Source organism: Otolemur garnettii, unplaced genomic scaffold (assembly GCF_000181295.1).
Source record: "Otolemur garnettii isolate 467f Iridium unplaced genomic scaffold, OtoGar3 scaffold00001, whole genome shotgun sequence".
Taxonomy (NCBI): domain Eukaryota; kingdom Metazoa; phylum Chordata; class Mammalia; order Primates; family Galagidae; genus Otolemur; species Otolemur garnettii.
Genome location: NW_003852396.1, coordinates 53212791 through 53235091, shown reverse-complemented (window position 1 = coordinate 53235091; position 22301 = coordinate 53212791).

Genomic DNA, 22301 nt, shown 5'->3' with positions numbered 1-22301 from the left:
TTAATCCAGTGAGAATCTATCTTAGTTAATGGTGAAAGGTGTGGATCCAGTTTCAGTCTTCTACATGTTGCCAGCCAGTTCACCCAGCACCATTTGTTAAATGGGGAATCTTTTCCTCACTCAATGTTTTTAATTAGTTTGTCAAAGATGAGGTCATGGTAGGTAGCTGGATTCATCTGTTGGCTCTCTATTCTGTTCCATACATCTACCTTTTTGTTTTTGTGCCAATATCATGCTGTTTTAAGCACTATCGATTTATAGTATAGTCTGAGGTCTGGTAGCATGATTCCTCCTGTTTTGTTTTTATTCCTAAGTAATGTCTTGGCTATTTGAGGTTTTTTCTGATTCCATATAAAATGAAGTATTATTTTCTCAAGATCTTTAAAGTATGACAGTGGGGTTTTAATGGGGATTGCATTAAAATTGTATATTGCTTTGGGTAATATGGACATTTTAACAATGTTGATTCTTCCTAGCCATGAACATGGTGCATTTTTCCATTTGTTAACATTTTCGGCTGTTTCTTTTCTTAGAGTTTCATAGTTCTCATTATAGAGATCTTTCACATCCTTTGTTAAGTATACTCCCAAATATTTCATCTTCTTTGGCACTACTTGGAATAGAGTCCTTGACTGTTCTTTCAGCTTGGCTACTGTTGGTATATATAAAGGCTACAGATTTATAAGTGTTGATTTTTATCCTGATATGCCACTGTATTCCTTGATCACTTCTAAGAGTTTTCAGTTGAATCCCTGGTGTTTTGAAGATATACAATCATATCATCTGTGAAAAATGAAAGTTTAATCTCTTCTGTTCCTATATGGATACCCTTAATCACCTTTTCTTCCTGAATTGCAATAGGTAGGAAAACTTCTATTTTTAGAAGAAATATTTTGCCTACAGATTGGTTAAGTGGCTTTAAATTCTTACTTCATTTAAAGGTATCAGAATGTATCCTTGTGTGGTCCTTCTAGAAAGAGATGTAGAGCTCTGATATGTATGCTACTTAAATTTAATATAGAATTCAATATAATTCTAATTATATCTAAATAATTCTATTATATATAATGTAATTATATTTTATAATATAAATTAATACTAATTTTCTTTTTAAATCTTTCCATGAGTTCATATAAACACTAACTTAATTTATTTACATATTAATTTATTTAATTGTACAGTTAAAATAACAAGTACATATAATACAGTTCTTTGGAAACAAGCAGTTTAACAAATGGTGAAGAAATGTATCAACAAGCTAGGGAGTAGCCTAATAACATTAAAAGTTCATTGTGTCGTGGACATCACGCACTATGATTAAGATATTCATGAGAGTTAATTCATCTCAGTATGTCAAAGAGTTAAATATTTAATGAGTCTTCTATATTTTGAAAATTTTCAATGTCAAAAAATCATTTATATTTCAAAATATGAAGATGCTATACAGAAGTAAAGCATGTGTGGTGTCAATGCAATCTTTAACCTTTAGTCACTAACACAACCAACATGGTTTGCCTGTCATAATACTTGAAATTACTAATTAGACTAGCATTATCATGAATCTCTTATAGTATAGTTTTAATAATTTATGCTGATAGTTTATATTATTATCTTGATTTTAGAGAGAAAAGTCATTGAATTTTGAAGGACAGATTTATTAATTATTTCTCATATTTTGTAGGCATGAAGAAAGTTCAATAGATAAGGAATGCATCATGAAGAATGAATCACTGACCTCTCACATTGCCATTGGAAAAACTTCAGTGGACAAGTAATGCCACATGTCTAATGAAAAACAGAGAATATTTCTATTAACATTAGTCAATGACACACTAAATATGTGCATCTATAACTACACATTTATAATAATTAGACAGCGCCACCTCTGGTTGGAAATGGAACATGCTGCTGGAAAGGTTTCATTTACATCATTTTTCTTCATATGTCTATTTTTTCAAAAACGTTAGAACATTGGAGATGAAAGATGAGTAAAGTGACTTATTTCCCAGTAGCTTGCAAACAACATGCTTTGTAATTCTAGTGTTAGTTTAAAAAATTAGATTTATAATTTATAAAAGGAGGGCTTTTGAAAGAAAAGGTTTCAGTTGGTGTTTGGAGGCCAAGTTAGTGGAGGCTCAACCAGCAGCTGAGGCTGGAGTACTACTCCACCCTGCACACTGAGAAGATTGGCTTTCCTTCTTTGAAGACAGATGTTCACCTAAAGTTTTCTTTAAAAAAAAAAAAAAAAAAAAAAAAAAAAACCCAAGCCTTTCATATTCTACTACTGGGATCTTACTCCCCTTTTCATAAATAAGAAAATTAAACCCAAGCCTTTCATATTCTACTACTGGGATCTTACTCCCCTTTTCATAAATAAGAAAATTTAAACTCTCAAAGCAAGTAAGTAAGGCTCAGTACTGGCCTTTCATTCACATATTTTCAAATATTTTTTTCCTCTCTTTATTTCCCCCCTCCCTACTCCCTATTTCTTTCTATGGCAATCAAATTGAAAAAAAAACAATTGAATCTTTCTAAAACTAGAGTATAAATGTCTTAACACAATAACTAAGTAAATGACATAAAGTCTATGTTAACCAGTTTGATGAAAATATTTCAAATTGTGTATGAAAACACTACACTGTACCCCATGTTTGCATTAATGTACACAGCTATCATTTAATTTAAAAAAATAAAAAAGAAAAGAAAATGTTAAAAAAAGAAAAACAAACTAGAAATCCTGCTTGTACTCACTCAAAATCTTTGAAACCTGAAGTAGTTTCATCTGAAGAACTATCTTAGAAACATTCCTAATGGCTTCCAGGTATTTCTTGTTATGAAGGATTTTTAGCCTGAGTCTGAACTGATAAAGAACGAACGTTATGAAAAATTAGCAATATCTGCCATTGTTTACATAGGAGAGAACACAGTTCCTAACCCCCAGTTGTTTTTGTTATTTGATGTCTCAATCTTAGTAAAACACCATCTATATATCCACTTGTCTCACACTTTTGCAGGTCAGACATCTGGGTAGAGCCGGGCACAGCTGGCTTGGCTTAGCCATGTGCCCTTCCTTCTAAGTTGTTTGTAGACTTCGGCTCCACGCAGAGATCTCGGCATCCCTTCTTGCTTTTATAGAAGATTCTATCAACTCTTTGGCTGCCTGCATTCCTTTTCACATTTTTCCCCCTTCATTTTCCAGCTGGCAATGTTAGATTCCACATGCTTCTCCCACACTGAATCTCTGAGTTCTTCCACCACATCTCTTCAACCTCCAACCTCCACGAAAATTACAGAGAAAGGTCTCTGTTCATAGATGCTCATGTGGGTAGAATGGGTCTGCGCAGATACTCAGAATAATATCCCTTTTATAAATCAATACTCTTAATTACATTTCCAAAATCTCTTTTGTCATTTGATGAAACATTCAGAGGTTATGGAGATTAGGCCATGAGCATTTTGGGAGGCCATTCTGCTCACCACATCAGTTCTTCAGAGAGGTCTTTATTAAAACCAGATAGTTGTTTAGAAATCAAAGCACTTATTTTCCAATCATGTGTACTTTAATAAGGCATTTATTTATGTTAGTGAGGAAAACACATTTTAAACCATAAATCCCCTGAGTAGAATATTTCAACTTATGCATTTTAACAACTTTTGAATAAGATTGATATGTCAGTATTTTAGTCTCATAGGTGTGAGGGCAGGTGGTATAATGCATTATATTAAAGTAATTGTACTGGAAGAAATGATAAATTAAAAAAATGCAAAGCCATCATTTGAATTGTTAGGCTGAATTAATAGAGGTGGAATATAGAGAGTGAGGACATTATCCTTATAAATTCTGCAATGGTTAGCCTATAGCTAGCCCATTGCATTCAATTTTAGAACTTTTAGTTTGGTGGGAATAAATATGGTACATTTAAGACTAGAGCATGTGATGTGTTTAGGGAGATTAAATATTACAGCATTTGAGGAATGTTGTATTAACTAGAGGTGAGAAGAATAAAAGGACTAACAGAGTTTATCTGCAATTATCTTAAAGACTTTGCTGAAAGAGAAAGGGATTGAATTTATTATGATTGACTTTAAAGGGAGGAGTCTTGGATGTTTAGGTGGAAGTGACAGAGGCACAGGTCCTCCCCTTAATGTAAGAAAAACTCTGTTACTGTGGGAGCTTTTCAACACTGAAAAAACTTCCCTAGAGAGTAATTTCTTCATAATGGGAGAAGTTAAAATAGATCTGGATGAGGCTTGGGAGGTCATATTATAGAAAAGCAATGCTTCTCAAACTTTAATGCATGTACTAGACGCTGGGGATCTTCTCTTAATGCAATTGATATAGATTCCTGCTGGTCCTCAGACCAGACTTTGAGTAGCAATGTTGTAGAGGGATGACATGCACTTTACATCAGAATGAATTTGTGCTATGAAGATATTTTGACACCTGGTACTTAATTATTGTTGGACATAGCGGGAACACTGCTGCTTCTCTTGGTAAGGGAATTTCTGTAACCCGTACTACACTGGCAAGAGAAATGAACAAACCTTTACAAGGAAAAGCAATCAGAGAATATTAGATGACCTTGCCTAAAACTGAAGACATCTGGGACTCTACACATTTCTCAGTTCTCTATATTATTTCTGTCTTGAGTATTGCTGTTTAGACAAACGGATGGTAATCAGAAACAGGTTTCTGGTTCCTTCAATAATATTTCATTTTATATAACTGGTCGTTGGCCTTATTTATTGTTTGAAGTGACACTCTTTACTACAATGTTTGCATTTGGGTAGTGCTTAAATACCAAATGAACATTGGCAAATTGCATGTGGCAAGTGAAAAGCTGAAATGTTATTCAACTTCCAAAGCTTTTTGTTGTAATTTTATTCCTTTTATGGTCTAGCTATAAAGGGAGAGCAGTTAGAGTTCAGTCACTTACATTGTAAAGCAGAAACATGGGGACTGAATTGTTTAAGTATATATCTTCATGACAGAAATGTCCTAGCCTTTATATTTGCTAACATGTGGATTATAAACCATACTTAGTTTGACTATAATTAAATCTTATGTCTTAAAAGTGCCAGGCAGTATATGCTGTATTGACAAAAATAACATTATGATGGTTTTACCACTGTGTGATTGATTTAAATTACTTGTTTTAGTATTGTGTAGGAAATACCAAAAGAAAAAAATGACTTTTCAAATAATTTTCAGAACCTATCATAAATAAGACAAAGCAACCGGTTATTCTACTTTCCTTCTTGTAATTTGAATTACACTAATCATTTTTGTTATTTGTGTAATCCCACTGTTAGCTCCTAGTGCCATTATTCAAGCTAAGAACACTCCGCTAAAATTCAGAAAAAAGATTTTGACCAATCAGTTCCAGAAAGCTAAATGACAAATGATAAAAATACAAGGAAATGTTCTAATTCTGAGCCTTTGTTTCCACTGTGTAATTTGCTAATTGTTAGACAGTGAAAGGAGGACATCACATAATGGATTCGTTCCAGATTATATCAAAAATCATGATAAATGGGTTCAGTGAGCCAGGCTTCAAGCATTATACTCTGAAGAATGGAAACCAGGCTCTTATTTCAGAAAGATGAAAGGATAGTGGGCTTCAGAGAATTTAGGTTGACAGACTTGATTTACCATATTGGGAGAAAATGAACCATTATTTCTTTGCATTTTAGACGTCAATCATTAAAAAACCAATTCTTGTACATAAATAGCTTCTTGTCATCGATCTTCCTACCTGTTTTACAAGGAGAATGTCACAAAAAATAAAACCTTAAAAGATCAATTTTGATAAGGGTCTATATTTCAGAGGCTCAAGATGGTCTGTCAAACGTGAATGTTGTAATAGAAGAGTTTTAAGTTTTCAATAGTTTGGCAAATAAAATTTCCATAGAACTACCATAGATAGGTGGATAGACTTTGACTTCTAGCCACTGAGACATATATCCGAGTATCGTACCACACACACGCGTAGTATTTGATTGACGGTGTCTTTCCTATGCCATGCTCTGTGACAGCACTCTGTTTTGGGGGTAAGATGGGTTATTAAGTAAGATAATTTCTAAGAGAAAACAAAACAGCATATAAAATGTGAGCAAATTGAGGCCAAATGCTGATCATGGATTGGAGTGCAAAAACGAAAGAAAAGCAAAAATTTCTAATAATTAGGACTTTTCAACAAAAATTGTTCAGAGGTTTAACCTATGTCTTATATCTATAAATGAAAAAGAAGGCAAATTTAAACATTATTAACAATTTTATTTGAAAGGGGTTCCATAGCATTTAAAATTATCATGAGAAATAAAGATATTCAGAAATAACATGAAATAAATTCATTTTGCTCAAAATAGCATCTGCATACCTTGTGTATCTCCTAATATTTCATGTCTACCTATATCAGATATATTTAGATATACTACATTGTATTTGTTTTGTATTCTTTCTACTGTTGTGTGAATATCAGTTTGATTTTTTTTTTTTTTTTTTTTGGTTTTTAGCTGGGGCTGCATTTGAACCCGCCACCTCCGGTACATGGGGCTGGTGCCCCACTCCTTTGAGCCACAGGCACCACCCAGTTTGATTTTTTTTTTTTAATTTTAACTAGGTCACATCATATCTATCTCACCTATCAATCAACCATTGTCTATCTGCCTACCTACCTATGAACCCTTTATTTATTTGTATATGAAAAGTTTATGGCTATTTGAACCAGATAACTATTGAATTGACTTATCAAAACCAACAGAAATTCTAGTTCGGAATTAAATTGAGATTTCAATGAGATAACAAATAGTCTAATTCCTATATTCATTTAATATACTACTACATTTATTGAAGACCAATTGAAAACTGTGGGTTCCTATAAATTTTGTTTGTACTCAACATACATCAATAGGAGACCACATTCGTTCATTTATCTCTCTCATAGTTCATGTAAAAATGTACTCACCTTTCATCTGTCCTCTGTAGCCCTTCAGAATTTGTCTTTCATTTTATAATTTGGGCTATATTTTATGCTTCCCTGAAGTTCCCAATGCTTATCATCTTATAAAGAATTGTTTATTGGGAGCCATTTTGCATTGAGAGGGATTCTTCAAAAGAGGAAAGTTCCATAGTCACTTGCTGAGGTCCTGAATGATAGGAAAAGGGAATTGTTCAAGTGACTACTTCTTCACTGATGTGATCTCATTATGTTTTTGTTTCCAAAAGGATTGAATGTTTGTGTCTTTCCAACACACATGTGTTAACATTTTAACCTCCATTGTTTTGGTATTAGTAGATAGGGCCTTTGGGAGGTAGTTAGGTCATTGAGTATACACCTCTCATAAATGGAATTAATATCTTTATAAAAAGGATCCCAGAGAACTCACTCCCCTTCTTTCCACCATTAGAGGAAAGGATAAAAGATAGTAGCCTGGAAGTACTCATCCTAAACAGACATTCCCTGCTGTCCTGGTCATGGTATTCTTGTTGGTAAGATGACCATTTTATTAAAAGAGACACATCAAGAGATATGCATATCCTGCTTTGTCCTGGGACACTTAATGCAAAGGACACTCATGTATCCACCTTTATGCATTTCTGATCCCTGCACAACTCCAGAAAAACAGTAATACTTTTTAATCTTCTCTATAGCTACTGCTAGTATAAAGCTTAAAATATAGTAGATAACAAAATCTCTCAATGAAAAATATTTTTATGCAGGGAATCTAGAAATTTGCAAAAGGATGTTCAAGGTGGAAGTGGATAAATTAACTTTTTACTTTCTTAAGAATTTGATCATTATTTAAATGTTGTACTCAATGAATCGTTCCATTAAAGAAAATCATGAACTATTCATTAAATAAATCAATGGAATCATAATGAAAGTGTCAAATTAAATAGCTGATTTTTTCAGAATATACTTTGAGATATATTTTGAGAATATACTTTGTTTCATATGTGTATATTACATAAAAATTCTTATTTACCAAGAAAATATATACATGTATGTGTATTACATATACAATTCCTTATTTATTTAGAAAAAAAAACTTTTTTCCATTTGCATCTGTTATCTAATGGTAAATGAGATCTAGAACACAGTAAAATTTTCTTCTGAGCAATCAATTGATGTCAAGAGGGCCATATGCTAGAATTCACGTCCTTGACTAACTGGAGAGTTCACAAAAACTGAAACTGTTGCTGAAAATCTATTTTCTTTCAGAAATAATTTTAACTGTTCATCTATTTAGTTTTTAAACATCTAGGAGATTTGAATGAAAGAGATTATACTTTTAGAAGGAAGAAATGGAAATTACTATGAGAGAAGAAAGGAGAGAGAGAGTGAGAGGGAGAAAGAAAGACTGAGAGAGAGAAAGAAGGGAGATAAAAGGGGATTAAAGAAGGTATGTAGTGGACTTAACATACATAACCTGAAATGAAAAGTAGTTTATGGCCACTTAGCCTGGTGTACCCTCTTATTTTAAAATAATTAGCCCAGCTGCAGTGGCTCATGCCTGTAATCCCAGCACTTGGAAGGCCCAAGTAGGTAGATTGCTTGAGCTCCCACAGGTTCAAGACCAGTGTGAGCCAGAGCGAGACCTCATCTCTAGAAAAAATAGCCAGGTGCTGTGGTGGGTGCCTATAGTCCCAGTTACTTGGGAGGCTGAGGCAAGAGAATCACTTAAACACAGGAGTTTGAGGTTGCTGTGAGCTATGATGCCAAGACATTTTACCAAAGGTGAAAAAGTGAAAAAAAATATGTATATATATTAATTATATATATGTAATATATATAGTTTAAATAAATAGTTTAAATAATTATAGACAGCATTTTATGTATTTGCTGCCTAAATAATAAACTTTTAAAGTACGTATACTTTGTAGAATGGGTTTGTAGTGGCCAGAAGATTTGCTGAAAATGATTGGCATGACACAGACATATTAGTAATAGTCAGGGCATGCAAATTTATTTAATATACATGACCATAAACTGGAGATTTCAGAATGAAGAGCCAACTCCCCAGTGTGATGCAGAAGCTTATATACCATCTTGAGCTTATAGTAAGAATCGGGCTTACATCCTAGTAAAACAGATTACGGGATGAGAAGGGGAGAAAAGGAATTCTGTTAAGTGACAATAAGTGAGTACTAGGCAGAATTAACTGGAATTAAAGAACATATAATGCTCTGGGACAAAGTCCATTGGGTGCATAGAAAGGACAATAGTTTTTGACAAAAGTTTGTCTGGCTTTCTGATAGCTTTTAGTCTTCCTTTCATTAATGAAAATTCGGGGAAGAGAACAGAGGAAATTTTCTTCTTCTTTGGTAGATCCGAGTTTTAGGCACATAAGGGAATCTCAGAGAAGCTTAGTCTTTGGAAGACATTGGTTGTGGGAGAGTTTGGTCAGAGGGACCTTGAGGCTGCTTTACTCTATCTTTTCAAAAATCCATTTTTTTGGGGGGGGGGAGCGTCAGTTTCTGAGCCTCAGCGATAAAATCTACCTTATCAATAGATGCATTCCTTGACTTAGTAATCATTTTTATAGTGAGAGCACTTAACATCCACTCTGTGTTTCCGTGAAAAACACAAGAAGAAAAATACCACATGGTCTCCCTTATATGTTCAATCTAAAAGAATTGATTTCACAGAGGTAGAGAAGAGATTGGCATTTTGTTTTTATTGTGTTTTGTTTTCAGTTGAATCAAGCAACTTAGGTGTTCCTACTAATCCACTGAGCTCTTCCTGCACTGACACAAGTGACAGGTCGAATTTTAAACCCGCTCATTTTTTCTGGCAGTGAAGTGGAAGCTGGAATCGGATGAATTAGTGTCTCTGTCTCGCCCATAGCTGTTTAGGCCAGGCTCTGCTACTTGTTAAATGCCAGAAGAATCTTTGCGAACAAGCAGATGTTCACTTCTTTCTCCAGAAATTAATTGCCTTGTGTCAATTTATTCAGCTCTTCTCTTTGCCCCTCAGGTAAATGATGGCCTGAAAGATCAGTGCAAACCCACAAATTCCACAACTATATATAGCTGTAGACAGATGCAAGGAGCACAATTTTGTGGTTGAGTTGAGAAGAATGTTAACAGGGGTAGTGTGTGCACTCTGGTTTTACTTGACAAATTCAGCCCCGAGAAATTTGAAATATAAAGTGTTTGTCCTGTACTTACTTACAAGCTTCTGTCTTATCTTCTACCTCCAAGGAAGACATTGATCCACAATTTCTATAAACGTTTTCTGCTGCATTTATGAAATAAAACATTTTAACCAGTGCATTTACTAAGCACTCAGGGAATCTTTCTCCTTTTGTTTAACGCCAGGTGCTGTTCTCAAAAGAACACCTTATTTGTTCCTTCCTAGCTAAAGGCATAGTTTCTTTAGAATGTGTATCACAGAAGGGATTTGGGAGATAAAAAAAATGAAGGTTAATTCTTCAAAAATCAAGGATAATGTGACAGCCATTTGTGCTTTTTTCATTACCTGGAATCCTGCCTAACTAAGAGCTACCTGCAGTGTTATGTAGTGGGGATACAGCAGAGAACAGGAGAGAGAAAACCCTGACTTCATGAGGGCTGTCGGGTGAGGAAAAATACAATTTAGGAAGAATTATATTTTGGAACCATCTGTACGGAGCCAGAGTCCATTCTCCTAAGTGAAGTATCACAAGAATGAGAAAACAAAGACATGTACTCACTATTACATTAGAACTGACTGATGAGCATCTGAATGCAGAGAGAAGTGCAGGGGTGGGGGGGCAGGGAGGAGGGCAGAGTTAATGAACTGAAATAGTGGGTGCTATGAGCACTATTTGGATGATGAGCACACTGGGACTTAATCCTGACAACAGTGATCCACAGCCAAAACATTTGCACTCCCTTAATATATTGAAATTAAAATGAAAAACAACCCAATAAACAAAAAACCCTGGGGCTAGAAGAACAGCCTAGGAGAAGTTATCCATATCAACAAAAGACAAGGTTTGGCTTGAGAGACAACAGCGGAACGGTGAGAGTGGGACAAATTTTAAGCATCCTGATCTTTGTGTACACGAAGACGGGGTTTTCTTTTCCCGATTCCTTGCTGTATCCCCGTACATAGCTCAGCAACTAGCTTTCGGGAAATGTTCAGTTCTGCCTTGCCACGTCTCCTCAGTCGGCTAAGCAAATGTTTATGTATACTAAATGATGGGTCGCTTAGGTTATTTTCTCTAAATTATATATGTTTGAAATATTTTAGAAGACATATAGCATGGCATTGTAATAATAATTGCCTGTTTTCTTGTCTGTATCTCCCAGTAGTCAAAGGGACCTCAGAATATAATTTGATCATCAATCCTCTGACTTACTCTAGAGTCTACCTTTCTTTTACAAGGTGCAAACGTGATACAGTTTTTGTATCCATTTAACTAGGAGAATAAGAGGGAACCATTGCAGATCCTGAAGGTTAAGTCGATCACTCAAGTTTATCTTCTTGGAAGAACATCTGACATTATTTTATTCCACTGATAAGTCAGTATTGGCAGTGATTCTTATTGAAAGTCACGTTTGCGAATTTCTTATATATTTTTTCTTGGTGACATTTAAGGGTCAATGATTTATTGTATTTGAGAATGGATAAAGCAAGTGTCCAAATAGTGTTTGTACAAGTGTCTGTTAAAAATAAAAGAGGGTAATTCTTACTGAGGATGACCTTCCTGGTTTCCAGCATGCTCTCCAAAACAGACAAAAAAAGCAAAACATATTACTGTAGAAGCATTGAATTAGATAATAATTAAAAATCTAAAACGTGACAAATCATATTATTTATGAGCAAAAAAAAATCTTAAAACAAACATCAGAAGAACAATCTTAACTATGTTGTGTCTTTCATATATATGTGGGGGGGGTGGCACATATGTACATGTGAGCATATAAAATACCCTTGTATGTAGTTAAGATGCATATGTATGTCATATATGTAACATGGGAAAACTGCTTGTTATTAGTGATAAATGTATGTTAACGGTAATGGAGTTTCAGAGCTATATGGGATTTCATATGTAATCCCTCTCTTTAAGATGTGGATTCAACTTCTGACAGCAAGAGAAAGCAATCAGTGACACTGACCTTAAGTATCTCAAAGAATAATATTCTGCTTATGAAAATGATTTTCTACAGTTTACATTTGTAACACACCTTGTACTACATTTCCTCAGTGGTTTTTTTTTTTTGCAGTTTTTGGCAGGGCCGGGTTTAAACACGGCACCTCTGGTATATGGGGCCAGTGCCCTACTCCTGTGAGCCACTGGTGCCACCCCATCCTCAGCTCTTACTATATCCATTCTGCAAAGTTTAAGCTCAAAATTGTTTTACATTTTTTAATGAAGGTATTTCAAATGTATTACTTTATATTGAAAATAATATTTGGGATTAGAAACCATATGTTTTATATACCTTATTTCTTAAGACAAATTATTCTGATCTTAGGACTTTTCCTCCTTCTTCTATAAAAGCTGAGGGTAAATTCTAAGTACTGGCCTTCTTCTTGGCACCTATGTGTGTGTGTATATATACATATACATGTGCATATATTTATGTGAGTTATTTGGAAAACAATTTAATCCAATAAGAAAGATTAATGAGAAAAGCTCTAATTCTGTTCTTTGTTCAAAATACATCAAATCTTGTATTCATGTGTGCAACAATAAGACACCTAAGTATTGTTGTTTATTTCATATTTTCTGTATAAAACAATTATATAAGACACTTTATTTTTAATGAGACAATATACTGATTTAAAAGTTATAATAGTGTATAATTTAAACAATGTATTTTTTTTTTTTTTTGGTGTGTACAGACAAATAGTTTATTAGGAAAAGGCACAGAACCATTGCAATGTGAAATTACATGCATTCCAGGAGGGAAAATACATTATATTATAAGGACACATTTGGATACTTTATGAATCAAATATTACAGCAATTTTGTTGAGTAAAGACTATCTCAACATTTGTTGCCATAGTTACTATTATAATTTATTTTTCTGAGTCATTTACATCCATGTCAGTAAAAGTGAGTATAATTCAGCCTATAGATTGATACAGCTTTGCACTGGGATATGGTTTAAGCTCAGATCTCTTACATATTGCTTCCCGAGCTGAATTTGAAAAGGCAGCAGATTCCTGCAATAGGTACCTCTTATGACAGAAATCAGACCTCCTGCAATGGTCAGAAATAGCACAGGATACTTCTTAAATGCTAAGCTTAAAGCTGAGACATTCACTTCTACCCACGTTCCATAAACTGCAACAAGTTACATGATAAAGTCCAGCATCAGCAGAGAAGGGGATATACTTCTCCAATAAAAATGAATGTGTCAGGGCCCTAGTGGCTACAAGTTTTCTGATACTTTGGAGTGGAATCTATCCTATATTCCATTAAGTTTGAGCTTCCCTCTGATAACTCTGACCAATAGAGAGCAATAGAAGTTATACTGTACTCTCAATAACTCCAGGTTAGACCTTTAAGGAGATTGGGCCACCATGTAAAAAGTCTGACCACTTTGAATAAAATAAATAAAATCTGGCCAGATATGGTGGCTCACATTCGTAATCCTAGCACTCTCAGAAGCCAAGGCAGGAGTTTACCTAGAATTTGAAGTATAAGATCAGCCAGAGCAAGAGAGAGACCCTATATCTACAAAAAATAGGAAAAAAAAATTACCCAGGCATTGTGGCAGGTGACGGTGGTTCCAGGTACTAGAAAGTCTGAGACAGGAAAATCACTTGAATCCAGGAGTTTGAGTTTGCTGTGAGCTAGGCTGATGCTACAGCCCTCTAGCCTAGGCAACAGAGTGAGACTGTCTCACATAAATAAATAAATAAATAAAATCTCCAAAACTACATGGAGAGAGGGAAGAGTCTAGCTTATTTCAGTATTTATCCCCATCAAGGTATTAAACATATGAAGTAAAATAATCATCTACTTAAACTCTGCCTAAATTTCGGGCCTCTGAGATTGAGAGATAGACAAAATCATTGTCTTTAAAGCTACTAATATTTCGGCACTTTGTTACTCAAAACTAGATAATTCCTAATTCTTCCCTCACTTTCTACCTTCAAAACAACTCGCCCTGCATTATGGTCAGAAAGTTCACTTTGCCTTTTCCCAGTTCTTACACCTTAATTTCTCATAGACATTTTTCCTCAATAAATATTTGGCAAGGTTGTGCATCTGCTTCTCAGAGGAACTAGACTGTTCCAGGTACTAATGGGAGTTGTCTAAAATAATTATAAGTAAATTTTGGAACTTATTAAGCTCTCAACAAAGAACCCATCATGAGTAGAATGCAGGATCTGGATCGTTCCTGGTAAAAATGGTTAGTGAACTGCTTAAGTTATTATCATTAGCGTCCAGAAGAAAATATACTTACCAAGAGAAATTTCATTTTTTTCTAAGTTAGTCATTCATTTGAAATATATGGAGTAAAAAGAGCTATAAGAAGGGCAGAATCATTTAATTAAGTTGTAGGGGGACTGTAGGGACAGAGAGAAACCTAACCTTTGTAGATGGACAGAAGAAAAGGCATACAACTTATTCACATGCATAAGCGTAGGAGCCATACAAGATATGAGCCTCATCTGAAGGCAGATGGTTGCAGCTTTAACCATCATCACAGGGGAGAAGGAGTTGGGGAAATGTAGGAAATTTTGAGGGGTCTGAAATGATTTTCAGGGAAAGTAAGTGTGCTTGAAGAGCAAACAGTGGTTTGTAAATAATTATCTTTGTAAGCTGGATAGGACCAAGAAGTTAGGGAAAAGATCCAGGCAATACTGCACCATGAAAAAAATAGTTGTCTTATTGTGTCAGTAAGTTCTCTAAGGTAACCGCATGGAGTGTCCCTCAGAAGAATAAATGAAAAATCTGCCTGGTCATAGGGATTACATTCAGTTGCTTCTCTTTTCTGGTGGTTAATCTTTCCTGGTTAATTAATGAGATCTGTAGGGAAGGGATTTAAGCCAATAACATTTCTCTTAGCTGGAAGTTTTGTCAGCTGGATAAGAAAATTCCAGAGAGAACCCCTTCAACCCCCTCTGGGGGTGAACAGGGGCAAGGGAGGATGAGGAAGTCCTTGGCTGTGAAGCACTCTTAATTTCCTTAAATTCACTATTCTTAATATGCCAAAACACCATATCACTTTCTGTGATGAGAAATTGCGGGCTATTAAATAATAGTTAAAGGCTAAGTATGAGATTTGGGAGAACTCTAGGTAGATAGAGCCTTCCATCCCTAGTCTAAGAGTCCCTCCACCCGAAGCCTAGACTCGGGTCCTGGTAGAGTTTCAAAGTGTCAGAGATATATAAATGTTTAGTCCAGACAGATGTTATGCCAAAATCCTGGTCCTTCCCAGGAAAACATAAAATACTGGAGTGGGATCATTTGGGGTGAGATTCCAGAAGATTTTTTCTCTAAGGACTACTTGGAGCTTGCTTGTAAAGACAGCCTTCTGCTTGCTTGTAAGGCCTAGATTTTTCCCTCTATAGAAAGATGCTTCAAAGGCCTCTCTCCTCTGAAGCAACAAATCCCCAATAGGGACCCCCTACCTTCTCTTCTGGTTGCCAAACTGATGACCAAGGTCAATTCATGAACTTGAAGGCTCGTTTTTGAGTTGTGGAAGTTGACACACTGACAAACACACCAAAGCATGAAAGCAACTTGTTGCTAGGATGGTTTTTGGTGGCCTGGGAAAAGTGTTGGAACATGACGATAGAAATGAAAATGTCCACATTCCTATGGCAGAAAATAGAGACAGAAATAAAAAGGTGGAGGGAAGTGGAAATGTGGGAGCGGCAATGTGAAATGCGGCTAGAGAAACTGTCAGAGAATTATATTCTATCGGCCCGATGTCCACCTCATTCATCACAGCCATTCGGAATACACTAATCACAAAGAAAAATGAATGGTGGCTCCTATCTGCTGACAGGGCTGACAATAAGATGTACGGTGAAAGCCTTGGCCTCATTTACAGTTATGGGAATGAAGTTGCCCCCAAATAATATGGGCTTAAATGCTATAGTAACAAAAGATAGGAGGACTAGCCAGTGAATGGTGATGTGTGAGGAACTGTGAATATGAGTCTAGCATCTCTAAAGGCAGACTAGAAAGGCGTATCAACAAAGGACTTGCTAACATCTATACACAGAGTTTAAGAATGAAAGATCAGCAGGCGAGGGGTATTCTCCTCAAGAAAGGGCTTGCTCATTGAGCGCTCAGACAAATTTCAGATTCAGAGCTCATTGAATAAAGCATCACTTCACTCCCTAAGAAGTACCACGAAATAGCAGGCAAGAATATTTAGAAGAAACTTTCCTTCTACTTCCCCACACACATAGATTCAGGTGACTACACATTGAGAAGACTGTAATGCTCAGGCATTTTGAAAGCCCTAAGGCTTTTCTGATTTTGTGTGAAAGGGACCTAAAAAAAACCAGAATTATATTTTTGAATTTTGGACCATGTATTTGTTATAGGATTTTTGATTGGTATTTTTGCTTTCTATCAGAACGTTTAAATTTATTTTTATCTAATTGATTTCCGGTTTCTATCGTTAGTGTTGGGAAATTGATATTATTTAATTAGTTAATATTATTTTCCTTTAAAGATAATCCCACACACAGTTATTTTAAGACTATTTTAATATTTAGTTTTTGTTCTATATTTGAATATGACTGAAATTTGGTGTCTTTTCATTTATTTTTTATACTGTATGAGGTTAGACAGTGGTTTTTTTGGTATCTATGGTTTTAAATATTTATTGGTTTAAAAAATGTTATCTGTTATCTCTTCAAATATATGTCCTGTCTCCTCTACACAAATTATTTTTCTCTTATTTTGTGTGCATTTTTTGCTTGTTTTCCATTTTATTAATTATTTAATAATTAACAGATATAATTATTTATCTGTTTTCCATTTTATTAATTTTTCATTCCATAGTTTCTAGTCCCATATATGTAGTAAGGCCTATATTGTATTCTTGATCCCTGCTGGTATATTTTTACTTATAAAGTACTAGGCTAGTTTTTCTTAGAGTCTGATGACACAGCAACATTCTCTATTTTTTGTTATCTGCTAAATATGGGAGTAAACACTTTAATCAAGACCTCAGGTAGGCTGGATTACAGGTTTAATAATATTTTCCCAACTATGATTTTCTCCTGTTCCTACAGTAGAATTTCCAAAAACATTCAACTGAAATGTTAAAAGGTTTGTCACCTAACAAAAATGGTTACAAGAAATTGCATTCTTACCTGTATAGCTTTCCTTCATGTGCTTTACTCTATTACCAAATGAAGTTTCATAATTTAGGACATGTACTTAAAAATGCTTTGTATTTGGGCAGTGCTTGTGGCTCCAGGAGTAGGACGACAACCCCACATACCAGAGGTGATGGGTTCAAACCTAGCCTCATCCAAAAACTGTTAAAAAAAAAAAAAAACTTTGTATTTGAAAGCCCCTCACCTGTTTTTTTGTTTTATTTTATTTTGTTTTGTTTGACTCTCATGCTCAAGTATAGCATAATATACATTTTTTTTTTTTTACCTAGTAGTCTTGATATGGAAACAACCAAATTGTCCATCAAGAGATGAATGCATAAAAATATGTGGTACACAATGGGATACACTACAGCTTTGAAAAAGCAGAAAATTCTGTCATTTGTGACAACATGCATGGTACTGGAGTACCTTATGCTGAGTGAAGTAAACCAGGAATAAAAAGACAAATCCTATAAAATAATAATTTTAAAAGAGATATCATTTGTCTCTGTAACAAAAATATTGACTACTCAGGTAGAAATCCAACATAATGTGAGAAAAATCCTTCTGAAAAAAAAAATAACATTTTGTTGAAAGATATTAAAAGGTAACAAAACATTGGAGAATGTGAATGAAAAAAAATCTCAGTAAGTTTCAAACACAGCTAGAAAATTGACTGATGGATTAAAAATGCACCATTTTAAATGCAAATGGATATTTCATCTGGATTCTGTTGTATCCAGCAATATAGACAGTGAAAATAATTTTAACATTCATAAGAAATATTTTTAAAAAGAATGAATAGAGAAAGATTTAGTATTTCCAGAATTTATACAACACTACACTTTTCTTACACTTCTGTGATGGATGGAGGAGTGGAGACAGAGTAGTTTTCTTGCTAAATGGCCTTTATTTCTCTTTCACCAACTATATTGTCAGAGGCACAAAGATTTTTCACATGTTCTCATAATTTTTACCACTCATTCAAACACAAAACAAAGTGTAAAGTTACTATACAATGTTACGGTCAATGCCTTATCCACATTTCTAAATACGATTCAAATTTCCATCTAGACTGAACTTAATTAATATTGGTCCATGTACCTTAAATAATTCATTTATTAGTGTTTGAATTGTAAAAACTGTCGAAAATTTTCTGGTTTATTTGTTGAAGACTGGAATGAATCTGCAGAAATCATTCACTAAATGCATAACAGTATTTCATCTGGAGACAAGAATTCAAGGGGTATAACCACAATATTTGTTTAAAATCTGAAATAATACAAAGTGCATTATTATTCAACCAGACAGCTCAGAATCATAAACTTTACCAGTATTCAATCTTTCCTAAAATAAGTTTTCAACCAATGCCACCATGCATGAGCTTATGGGATACTTATCCACAATTACAGAAGGCAACACAGCATGGCATTTGGTCAGAGGACCGAATTTACACTGCAGCAAAAGAGGTACAAGGTGAATCCATAACCACGGATCCACTGGTCATATTATGTCCTGCAGTGCTTGGAAGCAACCAGTCTCTCATAGAAATCTGGAATGGCCTTTTAACAGGCATAGCTGAAGGAGCAGTTCAGAGGGAAGACTGTCTCCCAGGATGAGAACATGCACTGATTCAGAGACCTTTATGTGGAGCTAAGTACACGAAATAGGAAGAACACCAGGGTCCAGACACCGAGGAGTAGAGGAATGGCTGCTTTTATTCATCCCTTGTGACTTACTGGGGTATGATGTACTCTTAGAGGTTCTGGCCACAAAGGGAACTTATATTTCCAGGAAACAGGAAAGATGCCTTAATCTTTGGTTTTTACTGGGAAATTGAGACTCCTTTGGACAGTGAATCAGCTTGCAAAGAAGGAATCACCATCCTTGAATGAATAATTCCTCCGACAAACAAGGGACGTTATGTCTGCTCTTTCATAATGGGGTCATAGAAGACTATAGAGCCATCTATTTAAATACCTTTTGGTAATACCTTGTCCATCTGAGATTGTGAATGGCAGACATAATGATCTGAACTGAGAAAGGGATGATTGGTAATTTCTCAAGTTCTTTTAGGGTGAGTATTTGCGCCATGTCTCCATTACGTCCATTTAAACTAGTAGAAGTTGCCCAATGGTAATAAAAATTACATGTGAAAAGTAGAGGAGACAAATCACAAGTAACAATTATGATCCCAAACCAGGTTAGGGGGCTGCGGGTCACTAATTCTCTGTCTTCTGGAAGAAAGATCCTCAAGAAGTCTGGGTGCGTGTATCCTTAAACATTTGCAGACAAGTAAATTCATTCAGCAAAAAGGAAGGACCACGTGAGTGGACCTGTGGGTACTTAAGGGAAGAGTCCTATCTTAATATGCTTACATTACTAAAAATAATGATTTAACAAACTTAAAACCAATATTCAATTGTTTATTATAAGTAGGTTAAGAATTGAATTAAGAAAATGATTAGACATGATGGGAGAAAGGGAACAGAGACAGGAAAGAAGTGAATCAGAGAAACCCCATATCTGTTGCGAAGTGACAGCCTGAAAGCCTGGCATTTTCTTTCTTTTTTCTTTTTCTTTCTTTCTTTTTTTTTCTTTCTTTCTTTTTTTTTTTTTTTTTTGTGTAGACAGTCTCACTATATCACCTTCTGTAGCGTGCTATGGCGTCACAGCTCACAGCAACCTCCAACTCCTGGGCTTAGGTGATTCTCTTGCCTCAGTCTCCCAGGTAGCTGGGACTACAGGCTTCTGTCACAATGCCTGGCTGTTTGTTGTTGTTGTTGTTGTTGCAGTTTGGTGGAGGCCTGCCACCCTTGTTATATGGGGCTGGCGCCCTACTTCCAGAGCCCAGGCGCCGCCCAAAGCCTGGCATTTTCAAGCAAACTGTCTTGCTGGAGCTTCACCTCTTCCCCAGCATGACTGGCTGAGAGGTCATTGAGCCCTGAGAGACAAGGCTTGCTGCAGCTGGGCTGCCCTCTTAGAGAGAGTTAGCGTGTTTGGGAGTTGGCAAAGGAATACAGAACATGCTGGAGATAGGACAAGGGGGCTGCAGGTCACTAATTCTCTGTCTTCTGACTATCTTTTCTGGAAGAAAGATTCTCAAGAATCTCTCTCAACCTCATTAGGAGAGAAAAAGTCTCTCAAGAAAAATCAAGAGAAAAATACCTCCTTTCTTCTCTCATCTCAATGTGGACAGAAGCACCAGCTCTTCTGAAGACAAGACTTCCCTGAGATTTAATCTCCATGCTTGAGGTTTCTGTGCATGGTCTAATTGGGACCTACTTTGACATCCCACTCCCAGACTATACTCCCTGTCCCATGCTCTATTTGTATTAAAATCATAAATAACTTAAAATAATAGTAAGAACTAAATCAGTCTAATTAACACAGTCAAAAAAATAGTTTGATTAAAAAATACAAGCCCATCCAGAACCACGACATAAGGGATTTAGCCTTCCTCCATTAGATTCATGATTAAAACAGTGATGTGTGTAATAAAAATGGAGCTAGCTCAGAACTAGGGGCTTCCATTGGTCCTCACACTTGTAGGCAGAAAGCGCCCACCCAACATTACAAAAGCTTTCTTTTTGTGTCTTCAAATCTTCGTTTCTCCCTCATCCTCTTGTCCCCACCAGTCACTGGTAGAAAACTCACAATGTAGTTTGGGGCTGGTCCCTAATAGGATCATGACACTTGAAGAGGTCTGCTATATTTACACCCCTCATGCTATTGCAAGAGTGCAGTTAGTTGAATACCTTCTGCTGAAAATGCATTCAGAATCCATCTCTGTGTTCAAGTCAGTGACATGGTCATTCCCGGCGCTCTGGACTGCTCTAGCAGGCTGTTTTTGCTCTGGAGCTCTGTGTTGGATTGACCAACATAGTGTCAGATGAACATTGTCATGAGAGAGAGTCTTTGTGCCCACTTCTTATTTCTCTTTCTTTTCACAGATTTCAAAACTACACCATAGTGTGAAGTCTTCTTAGTCAATCCTCTTTCTTCCCGTATTTATTGTTCCCAAGAATCATCTGCCAAAAATCTTTTGCATTTCCAACTTTGTCTCCATGTCTCTGTTCCAGGGACCAACTGACACAGCAAATGATTTTTTTTAACCATAAAAATGCAATCTATAATATAAAATAAAATATAAAATAGCTATAGGTATATATTTTGTTTGAGACTGTGAATAGTGTGTGTCTCACTGAACATGACAATAAGAAAAGAAAGATGCCCATTTCGTTCTATCTGGACATTAATTCCCCGAGTTAATATTCCCCTAGATTTACATGTTACTCTTCCCTAACTGCGCTTCAGAGGACTCTTCAGGAAATATTTTAAGAATGAATAATTAGAGACATACCAAAAGAGTTTATGCAGTTTAATAAAATTGAAATTAAAATTCATTTTTCCATCATGTGACTGATCTATAAAACAGTTAATTTTGTAGCAGAGGAGATGTATAGCAGTTGAATTTTTATTAAGAGATTAAGTTGCTAATTTTCAATTAATAGAATTTGAAAATATGAAATATCTTTTGAGTTTGTAAAATAAATGGAAAGGTTCCCAGTGTCTTTGGTTTTACATTTTAACATTTACATTTTTATTTTATCATAACTAATTTCCATGTATACATATCTATATTAATTTATGATGAAGTCAGACTAAATACTTTTCATGTGTTGTGACTAACGTAGGCCCACACAAATTATATTCATTTATGCAGGATAAAAAGTCCTCTAAAATGAATAAGATTAATGTTAATGAAAATGCATATACTTTTTTCCCCTTTAATAGGTGCTTATCAAATAGCTCCTATAATCCCCAATCCAGAAATCAGAAGTAATCCTTACTTTTCTCTTAATTTTAAATTCAATAGACACAAACCTTGTGGAAACTGCAACTTTCTCATGCATTAAATATTTCCCCTCCTGTTTTTTTAAAAAAATCAATGTGCTAGATAAGACTCAATTTGCTTACCATTAGCAACATCAAAAAAAAAAAAA